We start from the raw sequence: 24943 nt of genomic DNA on the forward strand, positions 1-24943 counted from the left end.
TCTAGGCAAAGTCTCTATTTGTTCTCACGTACTTCTCTGTGGAAGCCCTTGCCAAATTAACGATTGCTTATTTAATACTTGTTTCCTTGGGGGAGATCATCAGTGCCGTGAGACCCCGTGTCCGTCCTGCTCATCGCCTGTGGTCAAGCACAACAAAGTCATCCCAGGCTTTCAAACAGGGAATTGGTCACACATAGGGCTGAGAAGCCACGCGGGCTGGAGAAAGCTCCAGGCAGCTGCCAGGAGCCTGAGGGCTGAAGGACAGGAAAGGGGAGGTGTCCCCAGGCTGTGAAGCTGAGGCCGCCCAGCAGGAATGAGAACCACAGCGGAGGCTGCCCGGGTCCCCGGAGCCAGGGGCTTGGCCCATGGGGCGCTGACAGCTGAGGAAGCAAAGGAAGAAACCATCTGGGCTTCCCCTTCTCAGTCTCTTGCTACTGCCCCAGGCGGGCTTTCTAGCCGGGGAATGGCTTGGCAGCGGTGAAACGGAGTTTCAGGAGAGCAGTGGAAACCTGAGAGGAAACCAGCAGGGCCCCGCAGGGTGCGTGGACGTGTGGGTAAACCTCCGGGGCCCCTCGTTCCCCACCTGCCAGAACAGAACCACCCCTCGCGTCTCTGCCACCAGGGGGCGCTGATGGGCTCTGACATGCCATCGGAGGGGGACGGGGGTCGGTGAAGACGCGCGAGCCCCGCGGGTGGCGTCTGCTTGCTGAACTTCCTTCTGAATTTCGCGGAGTTTAAAACATGTTCTCTGTCAGGAGGGGCTGAAACACGTGGACCACTTCACAGGGCCCTGTTTGAAATCCAGCCTAGTTTTCCTGAGCCTCAAATCTAAAAATTGCGGGGGATCACGGTCCTTGAAATGACCAAAGCAAGGACCCGGCCTGTGCCTGGCCTTGGTTAGGGTTTCCGGTCACTCTGGGAGTGCCCGGAGGCTTCCCTCCCACGTGGGCTCCATGCCTCGGGTTGCAAGGGAGGCTGCGATTCTGTGGTTTGTCCATCGGAGGGCTACCCCCACCCCCGCCCCGCCCCAACCCTGGCCGTGGCAGACTGGGCTGAGGTTGGGTGCCTCGCCCAAACCTTGGAAAGGTGCTGCTACCTTGTGGGATCTTCTCTTGCACATCTCATTGTTGGAGCAGATTTGGGGGAGCAGAGGCTGCCCTGATCCCCGAAGGAAGGACGTTTCTATTACAGATAAGAGAGGAAAGGAGAGAGAGAGAGAGAGAGAGAGAGAGAGAGAGAGAGAGAGAGAGAATCTTTCTTTACTCTCTAAATGGCCAAAATGGCCTGGGGCTAGGCCAGGAGCCAGGCGCTAGATCCAGGTCTCCCATGTGGGTGGCCCCAAGTACTTGGGCCATCTTCTGCCTTTCCTGGGAGCACTAGCAGGGAGCTGGACGGGAAGGGGAACAGCCGGAACTGGAACTGGAACTGGTGCCCATGTGGGATGCCAACATCGCACATGGCGGCTTCACCCACTGTGCCACAATGCTGGGACCTCATTTTATGCTTAATGACAATTGAGTTGAAGAGTTCACAAATGGGGAAATCCAAGTAGTACTGTGTGTACATGTGTGTAAGTGCGTGCACGACCATGTACATGTGCATTTTGTGGGTAGGATAGCAGGAAGCCAGGATCATCCTGGTCGCATCAATTAAGTGCCTGAATCTGCAGCTTAAATAGTATTTAATGTGGAAATTCAGAAGTGGAAAGATGACCTTGGAAATAATTTAGCATTCCCCTCATCTATAACCAAAGAAATCGCTGCAGCCCTTGCTGCTCACAAGTCTGGAAGATTCAGAAACTTGAGGAACGCAGTTAATGAGTTGAGTTATGAAAGGGTCTGTGCTGCGGCTCTCTCTCAGTATTCCAGCCTCGCCTCTCTTTGAGAAGGTCCAGCCTGAGCCGTTACTGCAGTGGCAAAGCATGAAACGGCATTTCCCAGTTTTCTACCGAAAAGATTTGGCTCTCTGGCTCTAATCCCATGTCTGGTCCTTGGATTCTTCTTAGATTCTCTTGCAGCCGAGGATACAAAAGTCTGGAATGGAGGGTGGCACTGTGGTGCAACGGGTTAAGGCCTCGGCTGACAGCGCCAGCATCCAATATGGGTGCTGATTCAAGTCCCTGCTGCTCCACTTCAGATCCAGCTCTCTGCTAACGTGCTTGGGAAAGCAGCAGAGGATGATCCAAGTCCTTGGGCCCCTGCACCCAAGTGGTAGACAGGCAAGAAGCTCCTGGCTCCTGGCTTCAGATGGGCTCAGCTCCAGTCATTGTGGCCATCTGGAGAGTAAACCAGTGGATGGAAGACCTCTCTCTATCTCTACCTCTCTCTATAACTCTTTCAAACAAATAAAATAATTTTTTAAAGTCTGGAATGGCAGGAAAATTATCCAGTAAGATAGTAGAGTAAGTAGATCAATCAAACTCCTCATTCCAGATTCTATTAAAATTAATTAAAAATTTTTAGTAAAGGATTTCCAGCAGTGCAGCAGAGAATAGCCACTAAGGTGACTTGAAAAAGAATACAATACATGGGAAAAGTCAATGTGGGTTTCCTGCAAAAGTTTCCAAAAACGACGTGAACCTACAGAAAACTTTATTGTAATTAATCTTGAGAAAGCAACTGCAGGGAACCATCCCCACACTTCAGAAAATAGTTGGTGCCCCTTTCTTTTCTTTTCTTTTCTTTTTTTTTTTTTTTTTAAGATTTATTAATTGGGCTGGCTCTGTGGCACAGTAGGTTAATCCTCTGCCTTCAGTGAAACCATACCATATGGGCAGCGGTTCTAGTCCCAGCTGCTCCTCTTCCAATCCAGCTCTCTGCTATGGCCTGGGAAAGCAGTAGAAGATGCCCAAGTCCTTGGGCCCCTGCACCCACGTGGGAGACCTGGAGAAAACTCCTGGTTCCTGGCTTTGGATCGGCCCAGCTCTGGCTGTTTTGGCCATTTGGGGAGTGAACCAGTGGATGGAAGACTTTTCTCTCTGTCTTTCCCTCTCACTATCTATAACTCTACCTGACAAATAAATAAATAAAAATCTTTTAAAAATATTTATTTATTTATTTGAGAGTCAGAGTTCCAGACAGAAAGAGAGACAGAGAGAAGGGTCTTCCATCCACTGGTTCATACCCCAAATGACCAAAATAGCCAGACCTGGGGTGATCCAAAGCCAGGAGCCTGGAGCTTCCTCCAGGGCTTCCATGTGGGTGCAGGGGTATAAGGACTTGGACCATCTTCTGTTGCTTTCCCAAGTGCGTTAGCAGGGAGCTGGATCAGAAGTGGAGCAGCCAGGACTTGAACCGGTGTCTATATGGGATGCCGGCTCTGCAGGTGGCGGCTTTCCCTGCTACACCACAGCACCGAGGTGCCCCTTTCAAAGCTATGAAATTGACATTATGTCCTCTCAGTCCTAATCCCTTATTATCTAACAGTAATAATCTTTGTGTTTTGTTCTGAGGAAGTCAGAACAAAAAGGAAGGAAGGGAATGATCACTGCAAAAGACACTGAAAATGTTCTTGTGGCTGCACAAAGCAGAAAACACACTTAAAGCAGCAAGGAAAATCTTGAGCAATGGATGTAGAGCTTTAGGAAACAAAACTAGAAAATGAAACATTCCAGGAAGGCAGGTGTCGGGGATGGAGCTAGCATTACGCTTTCTGGAGAGCTGGGCTTCCTAGTTTGAGTAACCAGAACAAAGAAAAGGCACTAAATCAATCATTAAAAATTCAACAATACAGTTTTCCAGAATCAGTAAGAGAGAGACTTGCAACAGAGTCATGTGGTCTAACAGAATTATTATGAAGGTTTGAGGAGCAATTTGTTATTTCCAAAACAATTCTCACAGGCATACACCTTTCCACTTGATTTCACAACACTGTAAGATGGACAGATAGCGCTCTTCTCCCATTTTACTGATGGAAACTAGCCTCTGAGAGGCTAAATGCTTTGACCAAGGAATATAACTAGCAAGTGAAGAACCCAAGTTCAAGTCCAGGTTTTGCTTTCCAAAGTGGAGGGGTCTTATACCCACTTTAAACAAGGAAGTTATGCTTGCAATACCGTGCAAAAGGTGATCATTTTTAAAAGAATGTAAGTTGGAAAGCTTATTGTCTTTTCTAGTAACATAGAAAAAGAGCTCAGTGGATAGGGAGTAACCAAGAATGAGAGAGAGGAGAGAGAGAGGGAGAGAAAGTTAGTTGTATTCACTTCATTCTTGATCACATGGGATGTCACAAGATCTGTAAGCTTTTCAAGGTTCTGGAAATCCAACCAGTCACTTACTGACCTTATTCTAACTGACTCGGAGGACTGCTTCTAACAGAAGTTTGTACTAAACACAGAAACCTACATCAAGGACACTTTTAAAAAATATTTATTTGAAAGGCAGAGTGAGAGGGACACAGAGAGAGTGAGCAGTATCTGCCATCCACTGATTCACTCTCCAAACGGCCACAATAACTAGATCTGGACCAGGCTGAAGCCAGAAATGGCGAATGGAGCCAGAAACTCCATTCTGGTCTGCCCTGTGCATGGCGGGGGCTCAATTACTTGGGCCATCATCCTCTGCTTTCCCAGGCAAGTTAACAGGGAGCTGGAACAGCGCTCCTCTGTGGGAACCTGGAGTTGCAAGCTGGAGCTTAACCCGCTCTGCCACAATTCCAGCCCCTGCATCAAAGACATAAATGTGACCATTCTGAAAGTATTTTTGATTAATAAGTGTAATTATTGTATCTGATGGGACAGGAGTAATGTGTGTCCTCATATGTGTGTGAGGCATTGTTAACTGCTCTTGCCTTTCTTCAAGAGTCATTTGGCTAAATGTGACATAAACCATTCCTTAGACTTGACATTATAACTCTGGGGACTTACTTGAATGCAATAATTCAAAGAAGACAAAATTATAGATGGTTTTACTGCTATTATTTATAATCAGGAAAGCTTGAAATAAAACCCCAAGATTTGGATTTTAGCCAAAATGAATATTATGTAGCTATTAAAAATAATGAAAATGAAATGTGTGCCTGACATTGGCAATGGAACTACAACTAAACTTTAAAAACTGCTATGATTAAATAATGAAAAAGTGCATGTAGATAAAAATTGAAATGTGATTTTAAGAAATAGCTTGAGTTAATTTAGGGTGGTGGCATTAAAGTTGAATTTTAAAAATTCCTTTTTAAAATGGTTTTAAGTTTATACATGGTGAAGAAATTGACAATGCTGCTGTCGAAACGTGGGCAGTGCCATCCAGGTTGGAGGTCCATGACTGTCATCGGTGAAGTTAAGAACCTGCTGCTGCCTCTGAGGAGGGGAACTGTGGACCCATGGGCCTGGGCAACAGGGCTGAGAAGTGACTTAGTTCTCACTCTGTGGGCTATACAGTTGGATGCCTTTGAAATTTTGTATCCTGGGCATGTGGCGTCTATTTGAAAATGATGTGTAGGCAGCGTGCCGGCCGCGGCGGCCATTGGAGGGTGAACCAACGGCAAAGGAAGACCTTTCTCTCTGTCTCTCTCTCTCACTGTCCACTCTGCCTGTCAAAAAAAAATTTAAAAAAAAGAAAATGATGTGTAGGGGCCGGTGCTGTGGTGCAGTGGGCCAAGCCACCACTTGTGTTGCCAGTATCCATCCTGGATGCTCTACTTCCAATCCAGCTCCCTGCTAGTGTGCCTGGGAAGGCAGTGAAAGATGGTCCAAGTACTTGGGCCCCTGCCACCCATGGAGGAGATCAAGATGGAGCTTCTGACTGCTGACTTTATCCTGGCTGAGCCCTGGCTGTTGTGGGCATTTGGGGAGTAAACCAGAGGATGAAAGATCTCTCTGTTTTTCCCTCTCTGTCTCTCAAATAAAGGCTAATTAAACAAAACATTTTAAACAATGATGTGTAGGCACAGTGTATCTATAATGACTGTATTTCTGATCTGAAGATTGGGCCAAATGGTCTGATGATGGGACAGAGAGGCTGGAATCAGTGTGATGCTGGAAAAACCACGACATCGGTCAATGTGCCCTATTAATAGGAGGGTGAGCAGTGGGGACAACGCCAAAGCTAGGAGAGCAGTAGGTGGGAGTAGGTCTTCCTTGGAGTCCAGTTGCTGCAGGTAGGATCTTGGGGTAGATGGCCTGGGAGCGGGAAGCCATACTGTGGGACTTGGGCAGAGATGGTGGCAAAGACAGCAGAGGAAGTGTGTGTGTGAGTGTATGTGTGTGTGTGTGTGTGTGTGAACAGCAAGGAGTGGCATCCAAGGAGGCCAACACTGTGGCACCCACGAGGAAACTGAAGCAGAAGGCATGGGGTGGCCACCGTGGCCAGAGCTTCTGGGTGCATACAATGGGGACACCAGGGAAGCTGGGAGACAGGAAGCCTTGGGGGGCAAGTTGCTGGGGCCCACGAGAACCTGCTGGAAACAGACGTACCACGCTGGGCTCAAGGCTCTGGGGCCAGTGCTGCTGGGCTGGTGGCAAATCTCAAGGTTTGTTGTGCTCACTCGTACCGGGGAAGGAACTGGATTAGAGCAGGAAGGCTGAGGTGCGAGTTCTGCTTTGAGGAGCAGCGCTGTGACCTTCATCACTGTCTGCTCACCCTTTGGTGTAGGTAACCTCAGCTGCCTGGTGGGGCAGGACGTGGAGGCGACAGCGAGGCTGCCTGTGGGAACCTTGACACGGGGAAGTGCACGGATGTGCTGTGAACCGTGAAACCAGAACAGATGACAGCAGAGAACCGCTCAGTGACTCGCAGGAGGTGGGAGGCTCACAGGCCACCTCGGAGTGATGGGGACGAGGCTGACTTGTTGCTGAGACCAAGAGCTGAGGCCCACAGAGCCCCCGAAGGAGGGCACCTGCTCGTGTGGGTCTTTGCAGTGCTCAGGCGACGGTGCCCGGCCTCGGTGTCTCGGCTCAAAGACAAGCACCCTGACCCCATCAGACACTTGAGACGGGGTCCCGCTGTGCTGCCTGGGCTCCACATGGTGGGGTACCATCTGTCTTTCCATGAAGCCTGTCCCTCAGGGATGAAACTCTGTATCCTTCAGAAACGATTTCTCATAGTTTACCAAAAAAAAAAAAAAAAAAAAAGTCAAAAGCCGTGACCTTGGAACCAGGTTCAAAGTTTGGCTCTGCTGCTTCCTAACTGGTGGTCTTGGGTGAGTTACTTAAATTTGCTGTGCCTCAGTGTCCGGATCTAGAAAGTGGGGGTATTAATGGTATCTGCCTGAGACCTGTGAGGGATAATGGGTTAAAGCATGGGAGAGCCTGGCACGTGGTGTTTAAGGGAAGCTGCTGACTTGGCATGCTGGCTTAGCCGGATGAGACTCTCTGAGCTTGTTCCGGGTGCTGAGGCCTAGCAGTTTACTGGACGGAAGGTGTCTCAGTCCATTTCCTGCCTCCATAACAAATTACCTGGGGCTGGGTGCCTTTAACTAGAGGTGCAAGAGCTTGGAGCCAGCATCTGCTTGGTTCTGGTGGGGGCCTCATGGCAGATGACGTCTACAGTGGGACTGTGTGTGGGAGAGGGAGGTCTCGTGGTGAGAGAGGAAGTAAGAGAGAGGGAGAGGCCGGGCTCTCTCCTGTGACAGCCCGCTTGTGAGACCAGCATGAGTCCCTTCATGAGGGGGTCACGGCCCTGTCCCTTTGAAAGGTCTCCCCATGGTGCAGTAGTGATCTGCTGGGGGGTGAAGCCTCAGCGTGAGTTTTGGTGGGGGTGGGGAACCACATTCAAACCATAGCAGGGCCAGTCCAGGAAGAGGATGTCGTTTGCATGGGCCTTGGGAGGGTGAACAGGTTCCAGGTAGCTAGGGTAGAGGCAACATATATGACAGAGTCAGGGAGTCGGATAGAGCAGTTTGGTCTGGGACCAGATCCCATGAGTACGAATAATGACAAATCGTGCTGTACTAATTAGTTCCTTCCTTCCTTCCTTTTTTCAAAAAATTTATTTATTTGAAAGGCACAGTTAGAGAAAGAGAGAGAGAGAGAGAGAGAGAGAGGTCTTCCATCTGCTGGTTCACTTCTCAAATGGCCGCAACAGCTGGAGCTGGGTGAATCTGAAGCCAGGAGCCAGGAGCTTCTTCTGGGTCTCCCACATAGGTGGAGGGGCCTAAGGACTTGGGCCATCTTCCACTGCTTTCCTAGGCCATAGCAGAGAGCTGGATCAGAAGAGGAGCAGCCGGGACTTGAACTGGTGCCCATATGGGATGCTTTACCCACTATGCCACAGCACCAGCCCCGTCAGTTCTGATTTCATCCTACAGGCATTTCCTGACGAATTTCAGATAGGTGAATGACAAAACAGAATTTGCATCTTAGACTGTGTGATCCTTCAGAGTATGGGAGGTGTCTTACTCATCTTTGTGTCTTCTGTAAGTGATCATCATTTTACTCATAGCGAGAAACCATGGGATGGGTTCAGATGGTGGTTAAGTCATTTACACTCAGGCGGGCATTGTGGCGCAGCTGTGGTAAGCCACTGCTTGCAATGATGCATATAGGTGCTGATTCAAGTCCCAGCTCTTCCACTTCTGATCTCTGCCTTTATTTGAAAGTCAGAGTTACAGAGAGACAGAAAGAGACTCAGAGAGATCCATCTTCCATCTGCTGGTTCACTCCCCAAATGGCTACAAGGGCCAGGGCCGGGCCAGGCCAAGGCCAGGAGCCAGGAGCTTCTTCTTGATCTCTCATGTGGGTGGCAGGGCCTCAAGTACATCTTCTGGTGTGTTTCCCAAGCCATTAACAGAGATCTGGGTTGAAAGTGAAGCAGGTGGGACTCGAACCGGCGCCCATATGGGATGCTGGTGTCACAGGCTGTAGCTTTCCCCACTACACCACAGCGCTGGCCCTTTTGCATACCATAGTGGCGTGCCTGGGTTTAATACCCACTCCAGCTCCAGCTCCTGACTCCAGATTCCGGCTAATGCAAACCCTAAGAGGCAGTGGTGATGGCTCAAGTAGTTGGGTTCCTGCCACCCATATGGGAGGCCTGGATTGAGTTCCCGGCTCCTGGCTTTGGCCTGGCCCAGTCCTTGCTAGTACAAAGATTTGAGAGCTCTCTTTATCTTTCTTTCTCCCTTTCTTTGCTGCACAAATAATAATAAGAAAGAAAGAAATCAATAAGCATTGGGTGAATGAACAGAAGGCAATGCTGGTGACCACGCAGAGTAGGTGGACACTAGGGGAAACCCCAAGGAGGCTGCTGCAATAGCCCACATTGGGGAAAAGGGGTGTGAGCAAGACTGTCATTGTTGGCCGGCGCCGCGGCTCACTAGGCTAATCCTCCGCCTAGCGGCGCCGGCACACCGGGTTCTAGTCCCGTCGGGGCGCCGGATTCTGTCCCGGTTGCCCCTCTTCCAGGCCAGCTCTCTGCTGTGGCCAGGGAGTGAAGTGGAGGATGGCCCAGGTGCTTGGGCCCTGCACCCCATGGGAGACCAGGAAAAGCACCTGGCTCCTGGCTCCTGGCTCCTGCCATCGGATCAGCGGCGGCCATTGGAGGGTGAACCAACGGCAAAGGAAGACCTTTCTCTCTGTCTCTCTCTCACACTGTCCACTCTGCCTGTCAAAAAAAAAAAAAAAAAAAAAAAAAAAAAAAAAAAAAGACTGTCATTGTTGACACCTTTGAACCCTTGAGAGGCCTAATAGTTGCAGTATTAAGGTAGGATTAAAAAAATCCTATGGGATCAGTGCTATGGTACAGTGAGTAAAAGCCCTAGCCTGCAGCGCTGGTTTGAGTCCTGGCTGCTCCACTTCTGATCCAGCTCACTGCTATGGCCTGGGAAAGCAGTGGATGGCCTAAGCCCTTGGACCCCTGCACCCACGTGGGAGACCCGGAAGAAGCTCCTGGCTCCTGGTTTCAGATCGGCGCAGCTCCGGCTGTTGCGGCCATCTGAGGAGTGAACCAGCAGATGGAAGACCTCTTTCTTTCTGTCTCTGCCTCTCTCTAACTCTTTCAAATAAAAAAAAAATAAATCTTAAAAAAAATCCTGTTAGATGCACCTTGTAGTACAGTGGGTTAAGTTGCTACCTGTGGGGCTCCATGGGAAGCGCAGCCATGGAGCCCCCACGTCAAGGTTGGTCTGATAGCTGTTGCTGTGTCTTTATCACAAGGCGAATGTTGCTAGTTTCGGTTAGGACAATGCTTTCCCACGGTCGGAACTTTCCAGAGGAGTTGAGAATGTCATAAACAACAAGATGGCGCTGAGGACTATGCGGTGAGCCTGCCTGCTGCGTGACACCCCATCTGATTGGCCCGAGGACGCGTGCACACTGCGTGAACAGACAGCGGATTGGAGTGTTCCGTGCATGGACTTGAGCCCGCTTGCAATTGGCCAGATTTTGTATATAAGCTGTGTGCTGAGGAAGGAGGGGGCTTTCCTGTCCACTCTCCTCCCTTCATTCTTTCTCTGTCACTGTTATTTTCTCATTAAAAGTCTGCTGAAGACCGATAAGCTGCGAACAGTGTTGTTCCTTTGCGGGCAAGGGAGCGGCAGCTACCTACAAAGCTGGCATCCCATATTAGACCAATGGTTCAAGTCTCAGATGTTCTGCTTCTGATCCAGTTCTCTGCTAATGTACCTGGGAAAGCAGCAGAAGATGGCCCAGGTACTTGGACCCCTGCCACCCAAATGGGAGATCAGAATGGAGCTCCAGGCTCCTGGTTTTGGCCTGGCTCAGTCTTGGCTGTTGCGGCCATCTGGGGAGTGAACCAGCAGATGGAAGAGCTCGCTTGCTCTCTCTCTCTCTCTCTCTGCCTTTCAAATAAATGAATAAATATTTTTTAAAAAATTTAAAAAGCCACAGTCGCAGTTCCCACTCATCTATTTAAGGTCATATATTTTATGATGGGGTGTGTCTGAAAAGGCACATATAAGAAATTCATTTAAATTTAAATATTAAAAATATATACCTGTATATTTGTGCATGTGTGTGTGTGCAGGTACAGTTGTATACTGCTGTAGGTTTTGGAGACACTCAGGGCTGCCTGGAGCATGAGCTTGACCGGGACGGCTCTCTCGGTTGCCTGACATTGAGCTAGCACTCACACTCAGTGTCCCTTGGGGCTTTTGTCTTGCAAGGTCTCCAAGTTCTGGAAGCTGTGATGTCTGACAGGATTCCCTTAAACAGTCGCCTAAGACTGGGACTGATGGGGCCGGTGCTGTGGCATAGCAGGTAAAGCCACTGCCTGTAGTGCTGCCACCCCATATGGGTGCCAGTTCAAGTCCTGACTGCTCCACTTCCAATCCAGCTCTCTGCTGTGGCCTGGGGAAGCAGTAGAGGATGGCCCAAGTCCTTGGTCCCTGCACCCATGTGGGCGACCAAGAAGAAGCTTCTGGCTCCTGGCTTTGGATCAGCCCAGCTTTTGCTGTTGTGGCCATTTGGAGAGTGAGCCAGTGGATGGAAAGCTTCTCTTTTTTTCTGCCTCCCTCTCTGTATCTCTGCCTTTCAAATAAATAAATAAATCTTAAAAAAAAAAAGAGAGAGAGAGATTGGGACTGCTTATAGCTAAAGTGTTCATTGTCACACGAGAGGCTGCTTTTATAGTGAAACAGAATACAAGGGGTAGGGGTGGGGCGCTCCTGCAGTGCGTTGCCTGTGGCAGGTTCCGTTCGACAAGTACCCTTCTCCAAGCACTGTTCCCACGTGAGGGGAGGAGGGCAGAGACCTGGCCCTGCTGACCTGCTCCCAGGAATTCCAGCAGCCCCAAGCGATGCTGGTCGGTGTCCAGCCTGATGTTTGCAGGTAAGATGGCAAACTTGTCCTACGGCTGGCGGCTGGCGGCATTGCCATCACTGTCAGCTAGTGGGGGAAACCTTACTGCTTCACCTCACAGTGCACAGGTTTTAATTATTTCTATCATAAGGTTTGACAAAGCTCTAAAATTAGAGCAAAGATTTCAGGAAAATCTTGTGTAATAAATTCCAGCCATAATGCCCTTGTTCACAGAATCTAAAATATGGCTATTTATTTTTCTTCTTTTATTTTTTTTTTCAGATCTCTTTCTCTGCAGGCCTCCTAAATAATGGTGGTGTGTTTTCTCTCTAATGGCATGGAGAAAGGCTGTCTTCTGCTGGCTTCATTGATCAGGTTTGAGCTAATGCTAGCAGCTTGTTTGAAGTAGACTTTGGAACGTGTGTGTTTGAGGTGAATTCATGCAAAGAGACAGGTGTAATAGTGTTTTGGTTCTTGCTGTGACCAAGAAGGTTTCATCTTTTTTTCTTCCTTTCTTTTCTTTGGGAATGAAAATAACACTTAAAAATCATAGTTGGCTTTGTCCAATTATTGGAAATCAACTGATAACAAAGAACCTCCTCAATGGCATTATCAGTTTAATGTGAATATATTTATATAATTATAGGAACCAGTTGTCTTTAAAACAGCATTTACTTTGATAGAAACTTTAACTGCTTATTAAAGCCCTTTGGTTTTCTAATTAGTCAGGATATACTTGAGGCAGGTAATTGCTATCTGATAGTATCTCTGAGTATTGTCGATAAGGGAAAATGTTTTAAAATGTAAGTTATATGAGAAAGTACACAATCAAATATCATATAGAAAGAAAACAGGGCCAAATATGTAGTTAGAATGTGTGCATATATAGGTGTGTGCACATTTATGAAGGTCCTCGAGAAATTCATGGAGAACGCATAATATCTTTGAAAAAATGTTCATTTATTTTTATTTCCTTGAAGGGCAGAGTAGAGGCGGAGAGACACAGAGAGAGATATTTCATCTGCTGGGTCCACTTTTTTTTTTAAAAAAAGGTTTATTTTATTTATTTGAAAGAGTTACAGAGAGAGGCAGAGACAGGGAGAGAGGTCTTCCATCTGTTGGTTCACTCCCCAGATGGTCACAATGGCCAGAGCTGTGCCAATCTGAAGCCAGGAGCCAGGAGCTTCTTCTGGGTCTCCCATGTGGGTGCAGGGGCCCAAGGACTTGGACCATCTTCTACTGCTTCCCCAGGCCACAGCAGAGAGCTGGATTGGAAGAGGAGCAGCCAGGACTAGAACCGGCGTCCGTATGGGATGCCGGCGCTTCAGGCCAAGGCCTTAACCCACTGTACCACAGCGCTAGCCCATGGGTCCACTTTCTAAATGGCTGCAATAGATGAAGCTGGTCTAGGCCAAAACTGGGAGCCAGGAACTCCATCAGGGTGTCCCATGTGGGTGGCAGGGACCCAGGTATTTGTGCCACATCTGCTGCCTCCAAAGATGCATTAGCAGTAAGCTGGATTGGAAGTAGAGGAGCTGGGAATCGAACTGGCACTCCAGTGTGGGGTGTGGGTGTTGCAAGCAGAAGCTTAGCCTACTGTGTCATGACACCCACCCCAGCATTATCTTTTCATTCTACTTTTCTGTGAAATTTCTGAGATGCCTCTTTCTTTCTTTCTTTCTTTCTTTCTTTCTTTCTTTCTTTCTTTCTTTCTTTCTTTCTTTCTTTCTTTCTTTCTTTCTTTCTTTCTTTCTTTCTTTCTTTCTTTCTTTCTTTCTTTCTTTCTTTCTTTCTTTCTTTCTTTCTTTCTTTCTTTCTTTCTTTCTTTCTTTCTTTCTTTCTTTCTTTCTTTCTTTCTTTCTTTCTTTCTTTCTTTCTTTCTTTCTTTCTTTCTTTCTTTCTTTCTTTCTTTCTTTCTTTCTTTCTTTCTTTCTTTCTTTCTTTCTTTCTTTCTTTCTTTCTTTCTTTCTTTCTTTCTTTCTTTCTTTCTTTCTTTCTTTCTTTCTTTCTTTCTTTCTTTCTTTCTTTCTTTCTTTCTTTCTTTCTTTCTTTCTTTCTTTCTTTCTTTCTTTCTTTCTTTCTTTCTTTCTTTCTTTCTTTCTTTCTTTCTTTCTTTCTTTCTTTCTTTCTTTCTTTCTTTCTTTCTTTCTTTCTTTCTTTCTTTCTTTCTTTCTTTCTTTCTTTCTTTCTTTCTTTCTTTACAGGCAGAGTGGACAGTGAGAGAGAGAGAGACAGAGAGAAAGGTCTTCCTTTACGGTTGGTTCACCCTCCAATGGCCGCTGTGGCCGGCGCACCGCGCTGATCCGAAGCCAGGAGCCAGGTGCTTCTCCTGGTCTCCCATGGGGTGTAGGGCCCAAGCACCTGGGCCATCCTCCACTGCACTCCCTGGCCACAGCAGAGAGCTGGCCTGGAAGAGGAGCAATCGGGACAGAATCTGGTGCCCCGGCTGGGACTAGAACCCGGGGTGCCGATGCCGCTAGCGGAGGATTAGCCTAGTGAGCCGTGGCGCCGGCTGAGACGCCTTTCTGTGTATTCTGTATGTCACATACTTTCTTCCCTCTCTGTGATGGAGAATGCTATCATTCTTTTTTTAATATTGTACTCATGAGCACAGTGTAAAATGACTTATTTTTAGTGATTCCCTAGAAATATGGATGAAGTTGACTGAGAGTGAGGACCTGTAGTTGACCTTAATCTTGATGGCACAAAATAAAGGGGGGACAGCCCAGGAGTCTGCTGGAGGCAGAGTTCATGAGCTGTTTCTCCTCTGATTCTGCATCGTTCATGAAAAACCAGTCTTAGACAGACAACTGCGGTGACTAAGGCTGGATGGAGACCCTGGATCTGAAGCGGAAGGAAGGCAGGAGACTCTGAAGTGAGTTAGCAAGAGCTCCACACTCAATAGAAAAAGGAACATAATGCTGGCCAACCTATTCCTTTTCTTCCTGCAACTTCTAAACAGCAAGAGACTATTGTTGGATGTGTGTTTTCCTGGGAGGACTGATGAGCGTACACAAGGAGGTGGGAGGAGAGGAAAGTGGTTAAAAGGCATTTGCTACAGAGAGGTAGGGAAAAAATGGAATTGCTACGGGCTTGGTTGAGTTGTTCCTTCTGTGTCCATGATGAGGAGGATGGACAATTGGATGTTTTCCTCTCAGTTATTATTCCACAGGCTACTGCTGGAGCCAGAAGCATTGCAGGTGTAGACAGCCTGGAAGAGAACAGTTGTTGAGGGGCTGGCACTGTGGTATAGAAGGTTAAGTCTCTGCCTGCAGTGCTGGCATCCCATATGGGTACCAGTTCGAGTCCCCGTTGCTCCACTTCCTATCCAGCTCCCCGCTAATGTACCTGGGAAGGCAGCAGAAGATGGCCTAAGTTCTTGGGCTCCTGCACCCATGTGGGAGACTGCAAGGAAGCTCCTGGCTCCTGGCTTTGGCCTGGCCCAGATCTGGCCATTGCAGCCATTTGGGGAGTGAACCAGAGGATGGAAGATTCTCCCACTCTTTCTCTCTGCCTCTTGAATAAATAAATAAATCTTTTTTTTTTTTTTTAAAGAACTGTTGTTGAGAATCATCTGTAATGAGATTGGCTTCAAGTTATGAAACTTTGATAATACAAAGGATTGTAAAGGCCTAAAGATGTTTAAGGATAGAATTTGTAAGATGATGTTTTAATCATACATATCAGTATATTGCAAATGAATGTGCCTTGTTTGATCATATCGAGTATGTTACCTGTAATCTCTCTGGATTGGAGCAGGTCTTTTTTTTTTAAGATTAATTTATTTATTTGAAAGGCAGAGTTACAGAGAGAGAGAGAGACAGAGAAAGAGATTTTCGATCTGCTGGATCACTCACCAAATGGCCAGAACAGCCAGGACTGGGCCAGGCTGAAGCCAGGACCCTGGAACTCCATCAGGGTCCCTCTGGTGGGTACAGGGGTCCAAGTACTTGGGCCATTATCTGCTGCTTTCCCAGGTGCTTTAGCAGGGTGCTGGATCAGAAGTGGATCAGCTGGGACTGGAACCAGCGCCGCAGGCAGCAACTTCACCCACTAAAGCACAGTGATGGCCTCTGGAGCAGGTCTTATCAAGACAGTGTTGTGGGAGGGAGGTTTTTCCTCCTGGTTTTGATATTGACTGCCTGCTCTTGGCCTGGATGTTCATCATAGTTTTTCTTAGAAATAGGCAAAAAATGGGCCGGCGCCGCGGCTCACTAGGCTAATCCTCCACCTAGCAGCGCCGGCACACCAGGTTCTAGTCCCGGTCGGGGCGCCGGATTCTGTCCCGGTTGCCCCTCTTCCAGGCCAGCTCTCTGCTGTGGCCCGGGAGTGCAGTGGAGGATGGCCCAAGTGCTTGGGCCCTGCACCCCATGGGAGACCAGGAGAAGCACCTGGCTCCTGCCATCGGATCAGCGCAGCGCGCCGGCCATGGCAGCCATTGGAGGGTGAACCAACGGCAAAGGAAGACCTTTCTCTCTGTCTCTCTCTCACTGTCCACTCTGCCTGTCAAAAAAAAAAAAAAAAAAAAAAAAAAAAAAAAAAAAGAAATAGGCAAAAAATGTCTTAGGTGAATTGCTCTCAAGCTCACTTCACCATTGGTTAGTTTGTTAGCAAGCTAACTACTGGGTGTGCTGCTATAGAAAGGGTATGAAGGAGGGAGGCGCTGCAGAGCTGGCCAAGGGCGCTTGTGTAGGCAGCTGGTTACTAAAAAGGTGAAAGCTTGCGGTTCTGTTTCACAGGCCACCAGAGCTGGGAATGAAAGCTACGGTGGGTGGTTGGGGATGTTGGGTGTCACTGGTGTGTCTCAGGCCCAGGAAGAAGAACACTCTTCAGATGCAGATGACAAGAGGTTCAAGTCTGGCCAGTGGTGGACTGAGATTTTACCCCTTTGTTGGTTTAGTGCTAATAACAAAAAGCCTAAATGGCCCTGAGCACCTTAGGGCTGGCCACCAGGTTGCAGAATCTGAATTTTGAGCTGCTCAAAGCCAGAGTTTTTTTTCGCAATAGCTAATAAAACTAAGAAATCTGTCCATTTCTTAGTTCTGGAACAAGTGTGTGTGTGTGTTTTGTTTTACTCCCTTGTACAAAAGATAATTGTATTTGAAATTAAGAATGACTAAAATGAACTGTAGCGTGCATTTTGTTTCAATCCCAACAGGCCTGACCCCCTCTGGTGTACTACAATTCAAACCTGTGCTAACCATCTGGAGTTGGTGCAGACCCCATTAACCGAAGGCGAGGGCGCTCAGGTCTCCCCAGGAAGTCTGGCCGGGGTGGACTGCAAGATGAGATTTTACCCCTTCACTTCAGGTGCCAGCCAGCATTTGGAGGTCCCCAGTCCATCTGAGCTTCTGACCAACTGGCTACCAATTTGGGGTTCCCACAGCCTCTTCAGGATCTATAATTTGTCAGAGTGACTCACAGAACCCTGGAAAACACTTTTTAAAAGAAAGTCAGTGGACATTTGTTGTTGGCTATTTTTAAAATTAAGAGGGAGAGGGGCTGGCACTGTGGCATAGCGGGTAAAGCTGCCGCCTACAGTGCCGGCATCCCATATGGGCGCCGGTTTGAGTCCTGGCTGTTCCACTTCTGATCCAGCTCTCTGCTATGGCCTGGGAAAACAGTAGAAGGTGGCCCAAGTCCTTGGGCCCCTGAACCCATGTGGAAGACCCAGAAGAAGCTCCTGTCTCCTGATTGGCGCAGCTCCAGCTGTTGCGGCCATCAGGGGAGTGAACCAGCAGATGGAAGACCTCTTTCTCTCTCTGCTTCTGCTTCTGATCTCTGTAACTCTGACTTTCAAATAAATAAATAAATCTTTAAAAAAAAAAAGAGGGAGAAGGAGAGGAAGAGAAAGAGAGTGAGCGAGCCAGCTTCTATCTACTGGTTCATTCCCAAAAATGCCTAAGATGGCCAAGGCTGGGCCAAAGCTCAAACTGGGAGCTGGGAACTCAGTCTGGGTCTTCCATGTGGTGGCAGGGACCTAAGTACTTGGCCCATAACTCACTGCCTCCCGGGGTCTGCATAGCAGGAAACCTGAATCAGCAGCTGGAAGCAGGTATCAAACCCAGGTTCTCGGATGTGGGATATGGGCATCTTAATTGCTAGGCCAAATGCCTATCCCAGGGCACTATTTTTTTAAAGATTTATTTATTTGAAAGTCAGAGTTACAGAGAGAAGGAGAGGGGGAGAGAGAGAGAGAGAGAGAGAGAGTCTTCCATCTGTTCACTCCTCAAATGGCTGTAATGGCCAGAGCTGTGCCGATACAAAGCCAGGAGCCAGGAGCTTTTTCTGGGTCTCCCATGCAGGTGCAGGGGCCCAAGGACTTGGGCCTATTATGCCCAGTTCGATTGTCCCCAAAACCACCAAGGAGCCAATACCGCTGTAAAACACATGAGAGTTTTATTACAGGTCCAGGCCTGGGTTCTCAGCTATCACCGACGCAGCGGATTTGAATTGAGAGCCCCAACCCCTCAGTTAACAGGGTTTTTATAGGGTTTTCAGAGACATTCTATACATTATGGTACCATTTAGCAAATCATCTCATCCCACGGGAAATTCAAAGGACATCTCTTAGAACTGATTAGTGCATCCAGTGGCGGGAATGGACCTAGGAAAGGTGGTTGGATGGCTCTGGGGTTGATGCCTTTTGAATTGGTTGGCTAAAGTACAGGGTTCGAGCTGTTGGGGTATAAGTGCCAAACCTCATGGTCTTGGGATGTCACCAGTCACCTTAAATACCCTAAAAAGACACCGGGAACTTTAGGTATTTCTCTGCTATCTGCTAATTGGCTGTGCTAGGAGAGTTTATTGCAAGGGGAGTTCATTTATTTATTTTTTCTTTTATGAACTTTAGAGCTCAGGGCCTGGTCAGGCCCCAGTTACAAAATGGAGGTCTATTCTAAAATAGCTGCGCCTCGATCCAGGCTCAGGTCTCTCAGGCCATCTTCTACTGCTTTCCCAGGCCATAGCAGAGAGTTGGATGGGAAGTGGAACAGCCGGGACTCGAACTAGCACCCACATGGGATGCCCGCATTGCAGGCAGCGGCTTTACCCGCCACGCCACATCAACAGCCCCACCCTAGGACTTTACAAACATTGATTATACCGCAGATGAAAGATCTGTCTCTCCCTCTCTCTCTCTGTAACTCTGACTTTCAAATAAATAAATCAATCCTTAAAAAAATGTTTACAGTCTTAGAAAGAATACACATCAGGAGCAGTTGAAGACACCACTAGGGTGAGGGCTGGGCGGATCCGGCACATGCAGTTTCCCCCGGAATCAGGGTGCTGTCCCCAGCCTCCCTCCCCGTTGTGTTCATCCACCACGACACTCACTGAGCTTGGGTGTCTGGAGTTGTTAGTGGCGTTTCATTACGTCGCCACAGCTGATTAGATCCTAGTGATTGAGCCCAATCTCCAGAGGGCAGCCTGGGCTGCTACCCCGTTGCTCCAAGTCCCCATCTGCTAGTCACATGGTTGGTGACAAGCCCCTATCCAGGGGCTCAACACGAGACCCCTCAGAAGCATAAACTCTGGTGTGACCTGGGTGGTCATGAGTTATGAAGATGCTCTTATTGCTTAGGATATCCCAGGGTTTCAGAAGCTCAGTGCCAGGCACCCAGGATAAAGCTCAGAGAAACAGCTTTTTTATATTTTTTTTAAAGGAGATATTCTTTATAACCCGAGAGCGTGAACTGTATCGTGGTCATGCTATTGCACAATGAGCTTTAAATAATGCATAGGGGATTCTGATTTGGTTCTCAAACCAGAGCGAGTGATTTTCATGTCAGCCTCCTGCCTCCCCCTGATTGCAGGACAAGAGGAAAATCTCTAACCAGGTGTCCCAGGCCCTGTCCTTGGGTCTGCCCCAGCCTCTCCTCTTGCTCTCTGGAGCCTCCTGCCTGCTGCTGTGGCCTCCGCCCCTGAGCTCTGAGCTTATTGTGGTCGCCCCCCACACCCACCCAGCCTGCGGGTCTGCGGGCTCCTCTCCTTCACTGTACTTTGCCCTGTTGCTGTAAGCTCTGAGAGGAGATGCGTGTGCTCATTTGCAGGGAGCCCTGGGACCTGCAGGATGCTCCCTGTATCTTTGTCGGGGAGAATGAATCACTCTGCCCCAATTTATTCCCAGGGAATTGGCAAAAACCCTGATCCAGGACTGGCTGACAAAAGGGGGTTGCTCTGCCTAGCTCCCCCTTGTTCTTGAGTTTCCCAGTTTCTGCTCATTCCTGCTCTTGATGTCTGTCGCCGTCCTTGTTCTGTGCCAGCCTACACGGGGCTCTCCCTAATGGCATGCCCTTGGCTTACGCACTTGCTCAGAATTTGTTTTTCCAGGATCTTCACTGGTTTTGTTCCTGAGGAGACTCCAATAGGGTCTACAGAACGCCTGCTGCCCCTGCAGTAATCCAGGGCTGGCTTCTGGCTCTGGGAGGGGGTGACTCTGCCCGGGCTGCCGAGGGCCTTGTCCCATTCCCTCACCTGCTCTGTTAGCGCAGTGTGGTCCTCAGCTGCTCCTTGCCTCCAGTTTAGGACTCTCCCGTGTGACCCCTGCAGGCCTCTCCCGAGCCGGAGCCATGCTTAGGGTTGTTTCTGTTGAATGGTTTGATGCCCACTCTCAGGTGGATTTGTCTCGATAAATAGAACCACTCTGTTGGAAGTCTGCAGGAAACAGACAGGAGGGGATTCAGTGCATTTCACCTGAGAACGGGCAGCCTGTAGGTTAAGATCACTGGAATCAGAGTCCCAGGCTTCTGCCCTCATGTCTAACGGTTCTTCCCATTCTACCTCCGAATTGGCTCGCACTTGTGAGCAAATGAATAGAAGATTTTATGGACTATCTATCCACCTATCAAAATGTAAGGAACCGCAGCAAACTGCTTGTCCTATTAGTACCACCTCATTTGATTCTTGGACTGCCAAAACCAGGAGGAGCAATTAGCAGCAGTAAACTTGACTTTTCTTAACTTTCCGCTCCGGAGGTTTTGAGCAAAAACAAGGAATCCCGTCACCCAAAGGCCCCAATTAAAGGGAGTTTGCACATCCAGATGTTCAAACTGCTCCCGATCACCCAAAGGCCTTTCGGTGTCCGCTTCGTAAAAGCTGCCTGGCAAATTCATCCAAATTGGGCACTGATATGCTCCTACCTTCAGTTTTTATTAACATGGACGAGGAAAAAAAATGCCTCAATATTCCCAGCAGAGATAAGAAAGTGTGCTAACAATAGCTTGTTACGTGAAGCTTGCTTATGGACATTGTGATGATTCCTTAAAAGATAAAATGTAGATATGGAGTATTTCAAAATGTTCATGGAAAACAAAATCAAAAGTTAAGTTTCTACTGCTACAGAAATTTTGAAATCTATAGTTTTTTTAAAAAAAGATTTATTTATTTATTTGAAAGTCAGAGTTACACAGAGAGAAGGAGAGGCAGAGAGAGAGAGAGGTCTTCTATCAGCTGGTTCACTCCCCAGTTGGCTGCAACAGCCAGAGCTGCGCCGATCCGAAGCCAGGAGCCAGAAGCTTCCTCGGGGTCTCCCATGTGGGTACAGGGGCCCAAGCACTTGGGCCATCCTCTACTGCCTTCCTGGGCCACAGCAGAGAGCTGGACTGGAAGAGGAGCAACCAGGACATGAACCGGTGCCCATATGGGATGCCAGCATGCAGGCGGTGGCTTTACCCACCAGGCCACAGTGCCGGCCATGAAATCCATAGTTTTTTCACAATATGCATTGTCCACAACCTTTTCAAAGATCCTTTGTGTGAGTTAATGGAGATACATTTTAGAGTTTTTATGAGATTGAAAAAAAATTTAAAAAGATAAAAAATAAAAAAAAAAAAAGATTGTTTCCAGCCCCTCCAGTGGATCATCTTGGATTTTTTTTTTTTTGTCAGCAGTCCCCTCATTGAAAGAATAAAATGGAGGGGCTGGTGCTGGGTGCAGCGGGTTAATGCCCTGGCCTGAAGCTCCAGCATCCCATATGGGCACCGGTTCGAGACCTGGCTGCTCCTCTTCCAATCCAGCTCTCTTGGCCTGGGAAAGCAGTAGAAGATGGCCCAAGTCCTTGGGCCCCTGCACCGGTGTGGGAGACCCAGAAGAAGCTCTTGGATCCTCACTTCGTATTGGCGCAGCTCCGGCCGGAGTGGCCATCTGGGGAGTGAACCATTGGATGGAAGACCTCTCTCTCTCTGCCTCTCCTCTCTGTGTAACTCTGACTTTCAAATAAATAAATAAATATTTTAAAAAATAATAAAATGGAGAGATTAACCCCCAAGTGGGCAGGTCACCTGACGAGGAGGAAGCTAATCACCCCAACCTGCACCTCCTGTAGGGTTTAGACATTCTGTGGCTTCCTCACGGAGGCTCGCCCTGTTCTGAGTTTCAGGCCTCCTTGCAGGAGGCGTCTGCTGCCTTAGGCCACGCTTTGCATCGAGCCATGATGCTGTTTCTTGATGCAGGAATTTCCTCCCTTCTAATGAGGAAACTCTGGGGCTTTTTGCCTTTTAAACTCAGGTTAGTAACCTCTTCAAAACACATCTCAAAACTGGCTGGAGGGGGCCAGTGCTGTGGCATAGTAGGTCAAGCCTCTGCCTGCAGCACCAGCATCCTATATGGGCGCTGGTTCATGTCTTGGCTGCGCCTCTTTTTTTATTTTTAACTTTTATTTAATGAATATAAATTTCCAAAGTACAGCTTATGGATTACAATGGCTCCCCCCCCCATAACTTCCCTCCCACCCGCAACCCTCCCCTCTCCCGCTTCCTCTCCCCTTTCATTCACATCAAGATTCATTTTCAATTATCTTTATATTCAGAAGATCAATTTAGCATATAGTAAGTAAAGATTTCAACAGTTTGCACCCACACAGAAACATAAAGTGTAAAATACTGTTTGAGTACTAGTTATAGCATTAAATCACAATGTACAGCACATTTAGGACAGAGATCCTACATGAGGAGTAAGTGCATGGTGACTCCTGTTGTTGACTTAACAAATTGACACTCTTGTTTATGGCATCAGTAATCACCCTAGGCTCTTGTCATGAGTTTGCTGACTCTGATCATATTTAGACAGGGTCATAGTCAAAGTGGAAGTTCTCTCCTCCCTTCAGAGAAAGGTACCTCCTTCTTTGATGACCTGTTCTTTCCACTGGGATCTCACTTGCAGAGATTTTTTTTTTTTTTTTTTTTTTTTTTTGCCAGAGTGTCTTGGCTTTCCATGCCTATAATACTCTCATGAGCTCTTCAGCCAGATCTGAATGCCTTAAGGGCTGATTCTGGGTGCTTCTCTTTTGATCCAGCTCTCTGCTATGGCCTGGGAAAGCATTGGAAGATGGCCCAAAGATTGGGCCCCTGTATTCGCATGGGAGACCCAGAAGAAGCTCGTGGCTCCTGGCTTCAGATTGGCCCAGCTCTGGCTATTGCAGCCATTTGGGGAGTGAACCAGTAGATGGAAGACCCCCCCCCCCCTTTCTCTCTCTCTGTAACTCTACTTCTCAAATAAATAAATGAATCTTTAAAAAAAAAAAACTGGGTGGACCAAGCTGTCAACTGCGGTCACAGACCTGCACCCCGTGAGCAGCACTGCCCATCACAGTGCTCTGCCCTCTCTGGGTGGGTGGGGGGCTCTGAAAATCTTTCTTTTTAATTTTTATTTATTTTCATCCTATTTGGAAGAGAAAGGGAGAGGGAGAGGGAGGGAGAGAGAGAGGAGAAAGTGGAGAGAGGCGAGAGCTACTGTTTGTTGGTTCACTCCCCAGATGCCTGCAACAGGTGGGGTTGGGCCAGGCTGAAACCAGGAGCCAGGAAGTCAGTCCAGGTTTCCTACATGAATGACAGTGACCTAAATACTTAAGCCATCATCTGATGCCTCCCAGGTGGACATCAGCAGGAAACTGGAATCAGATGTAGAACCAGGACTGGAACCCAGACAATCTGATGTGGGACGTGGGTGTCCCGAGCAGCGACTTAACTGCTGGGCCAAACGCCGGCCCCTCTCAATCTTTATAATTGTTTTCTCAACCTTTTTGTTATCGGTAATGGAGACAATGGTAAAGCAACTTAATTGTCTCTTTCTGTTGGCTCCTGTCTTGGGGGTCTTCTCTTTGCCCCTCCACACTCACTTTCTACACACCCACTCCAGGCCAGAGAGGCTGGCCCAGATGCACACGATCCACAGACTCTCGTGCTGTCTGGTTGGATTTGGGAATGAGAAATCATCAGTAGGAGGTGAGCCCAGGTGTGGAGTGAGGCACAGATTTTCCCCCTTCCTGTTCAAGACAGGTGTCTCTGGGCGCCCTGAGTCTCCCTTCCCTGAGAATTCTTTTTAAAGATTTATTTATTTATTTGAAAGTCAGAATTACACAGAGAAAAGGAGAGGCAGAGAGAGAGAGAGAGAGAGAGAGATGTCTTCCATCCGCTGTTACTCCCCAATTGGCCACAATGGTTGGAGCTGAGCCAGTCCTTTGGATCCAGGAGCTTCCTCTGGGACTTCCGATGTGGGTCCAGAGATTCAAGCACTTGGGCCATCTTCTACTGCTTTCCCAGGCCACAGCAGAGAGCTGGATTGGAAGTGGAGCAGCCGGATCTCCAACCGGTGTTCATATGAGATGCCAGCACTGCAGGTGGCGACTTTACCAGCTATGCCACAGCGTCCTGCCCGCCTGAAATTCTTCAGGCCTAGAAATGGAAACCCAGGGGCTGCACTGCCCATTGTTGGCTTCCTACGTCCTGCCTATACCTTTGTACTTAGCGCCTTTACAAAACTCGGCCTCAACTGGCCTGGTGGCATCGCAGGAACTCTGACTGATGGCACTTTTTATAGTTCTTTTTCACTTTCTCTCCCTCTCCTTTGTCTCTTTCCTCTCCTGCAGTTTCTTCCCTCTGTCTACCAAGTTTTCTTTCAATCGATCTCCTTTCTCGAATTTTCGTTTCCTCTTTGTACTTTGCATCCTTTTTTTTTTTAAATTAAAAGTGCTGTGTTTATTTGCCTTAGTTGGGAATGGACAGGAGCACCAGTGAGGGAAAAGCTTCATTTGAAAAATATAAAAGCAAGATGTTGTTGTCGGAAGTATAAAACGGCGCAGCACTTGGGAAAGCAGCCTTTGGAAAGCAAAATATATTCTCACTGTAGTAAGATGCAGCTAGTCCGTTTGCAGGTATTTAGTTAAGAACATGGAAAGCACACAGTATACAAGAACCTTTACATGCACGGTACTGGTTGCTTTACTTAACATAGCCAAAAATTGGAATGACCTAA

General features: G+C 48.0%; 1 long non-coding RNA gene across 1 annotated transcript in view; it reads left to right on the forward strand.

Moving 5' to 3' along the window:
* LOC108178296 (uncharacterized) overlaps window positions 1-24943 on the forward strand; it is a 79441-nt gene that overhangs the window by 17374 nt on the left and 37124 nt on the right. The window contains exon 2 of the long non-coding RNA XR_016217930.1: window positions 11975-12067. This is a non-coding gene — a long non-coding RNA (uncharacterized LOC108178296). The remainder of the gene's footprint in view (window positions 1-11974; window positions 12068-24943) is intronic.

This window comes from Oryctolagus cuniculus, chromosome 12 (assembly GCF_051225735.1).
Source record: "Oryctolagus cuniculus isolate XC-2025 breed Fujian yellow rabbit chromosome 12, ASM5122573v1, whole genome shotgun sequence".
NCBI lineage: Eukaryota > Metazoa > Chordata > Mammalia > Lagomorpha > Leporidae > Oryctolagus > Oryctolagus cuniculus.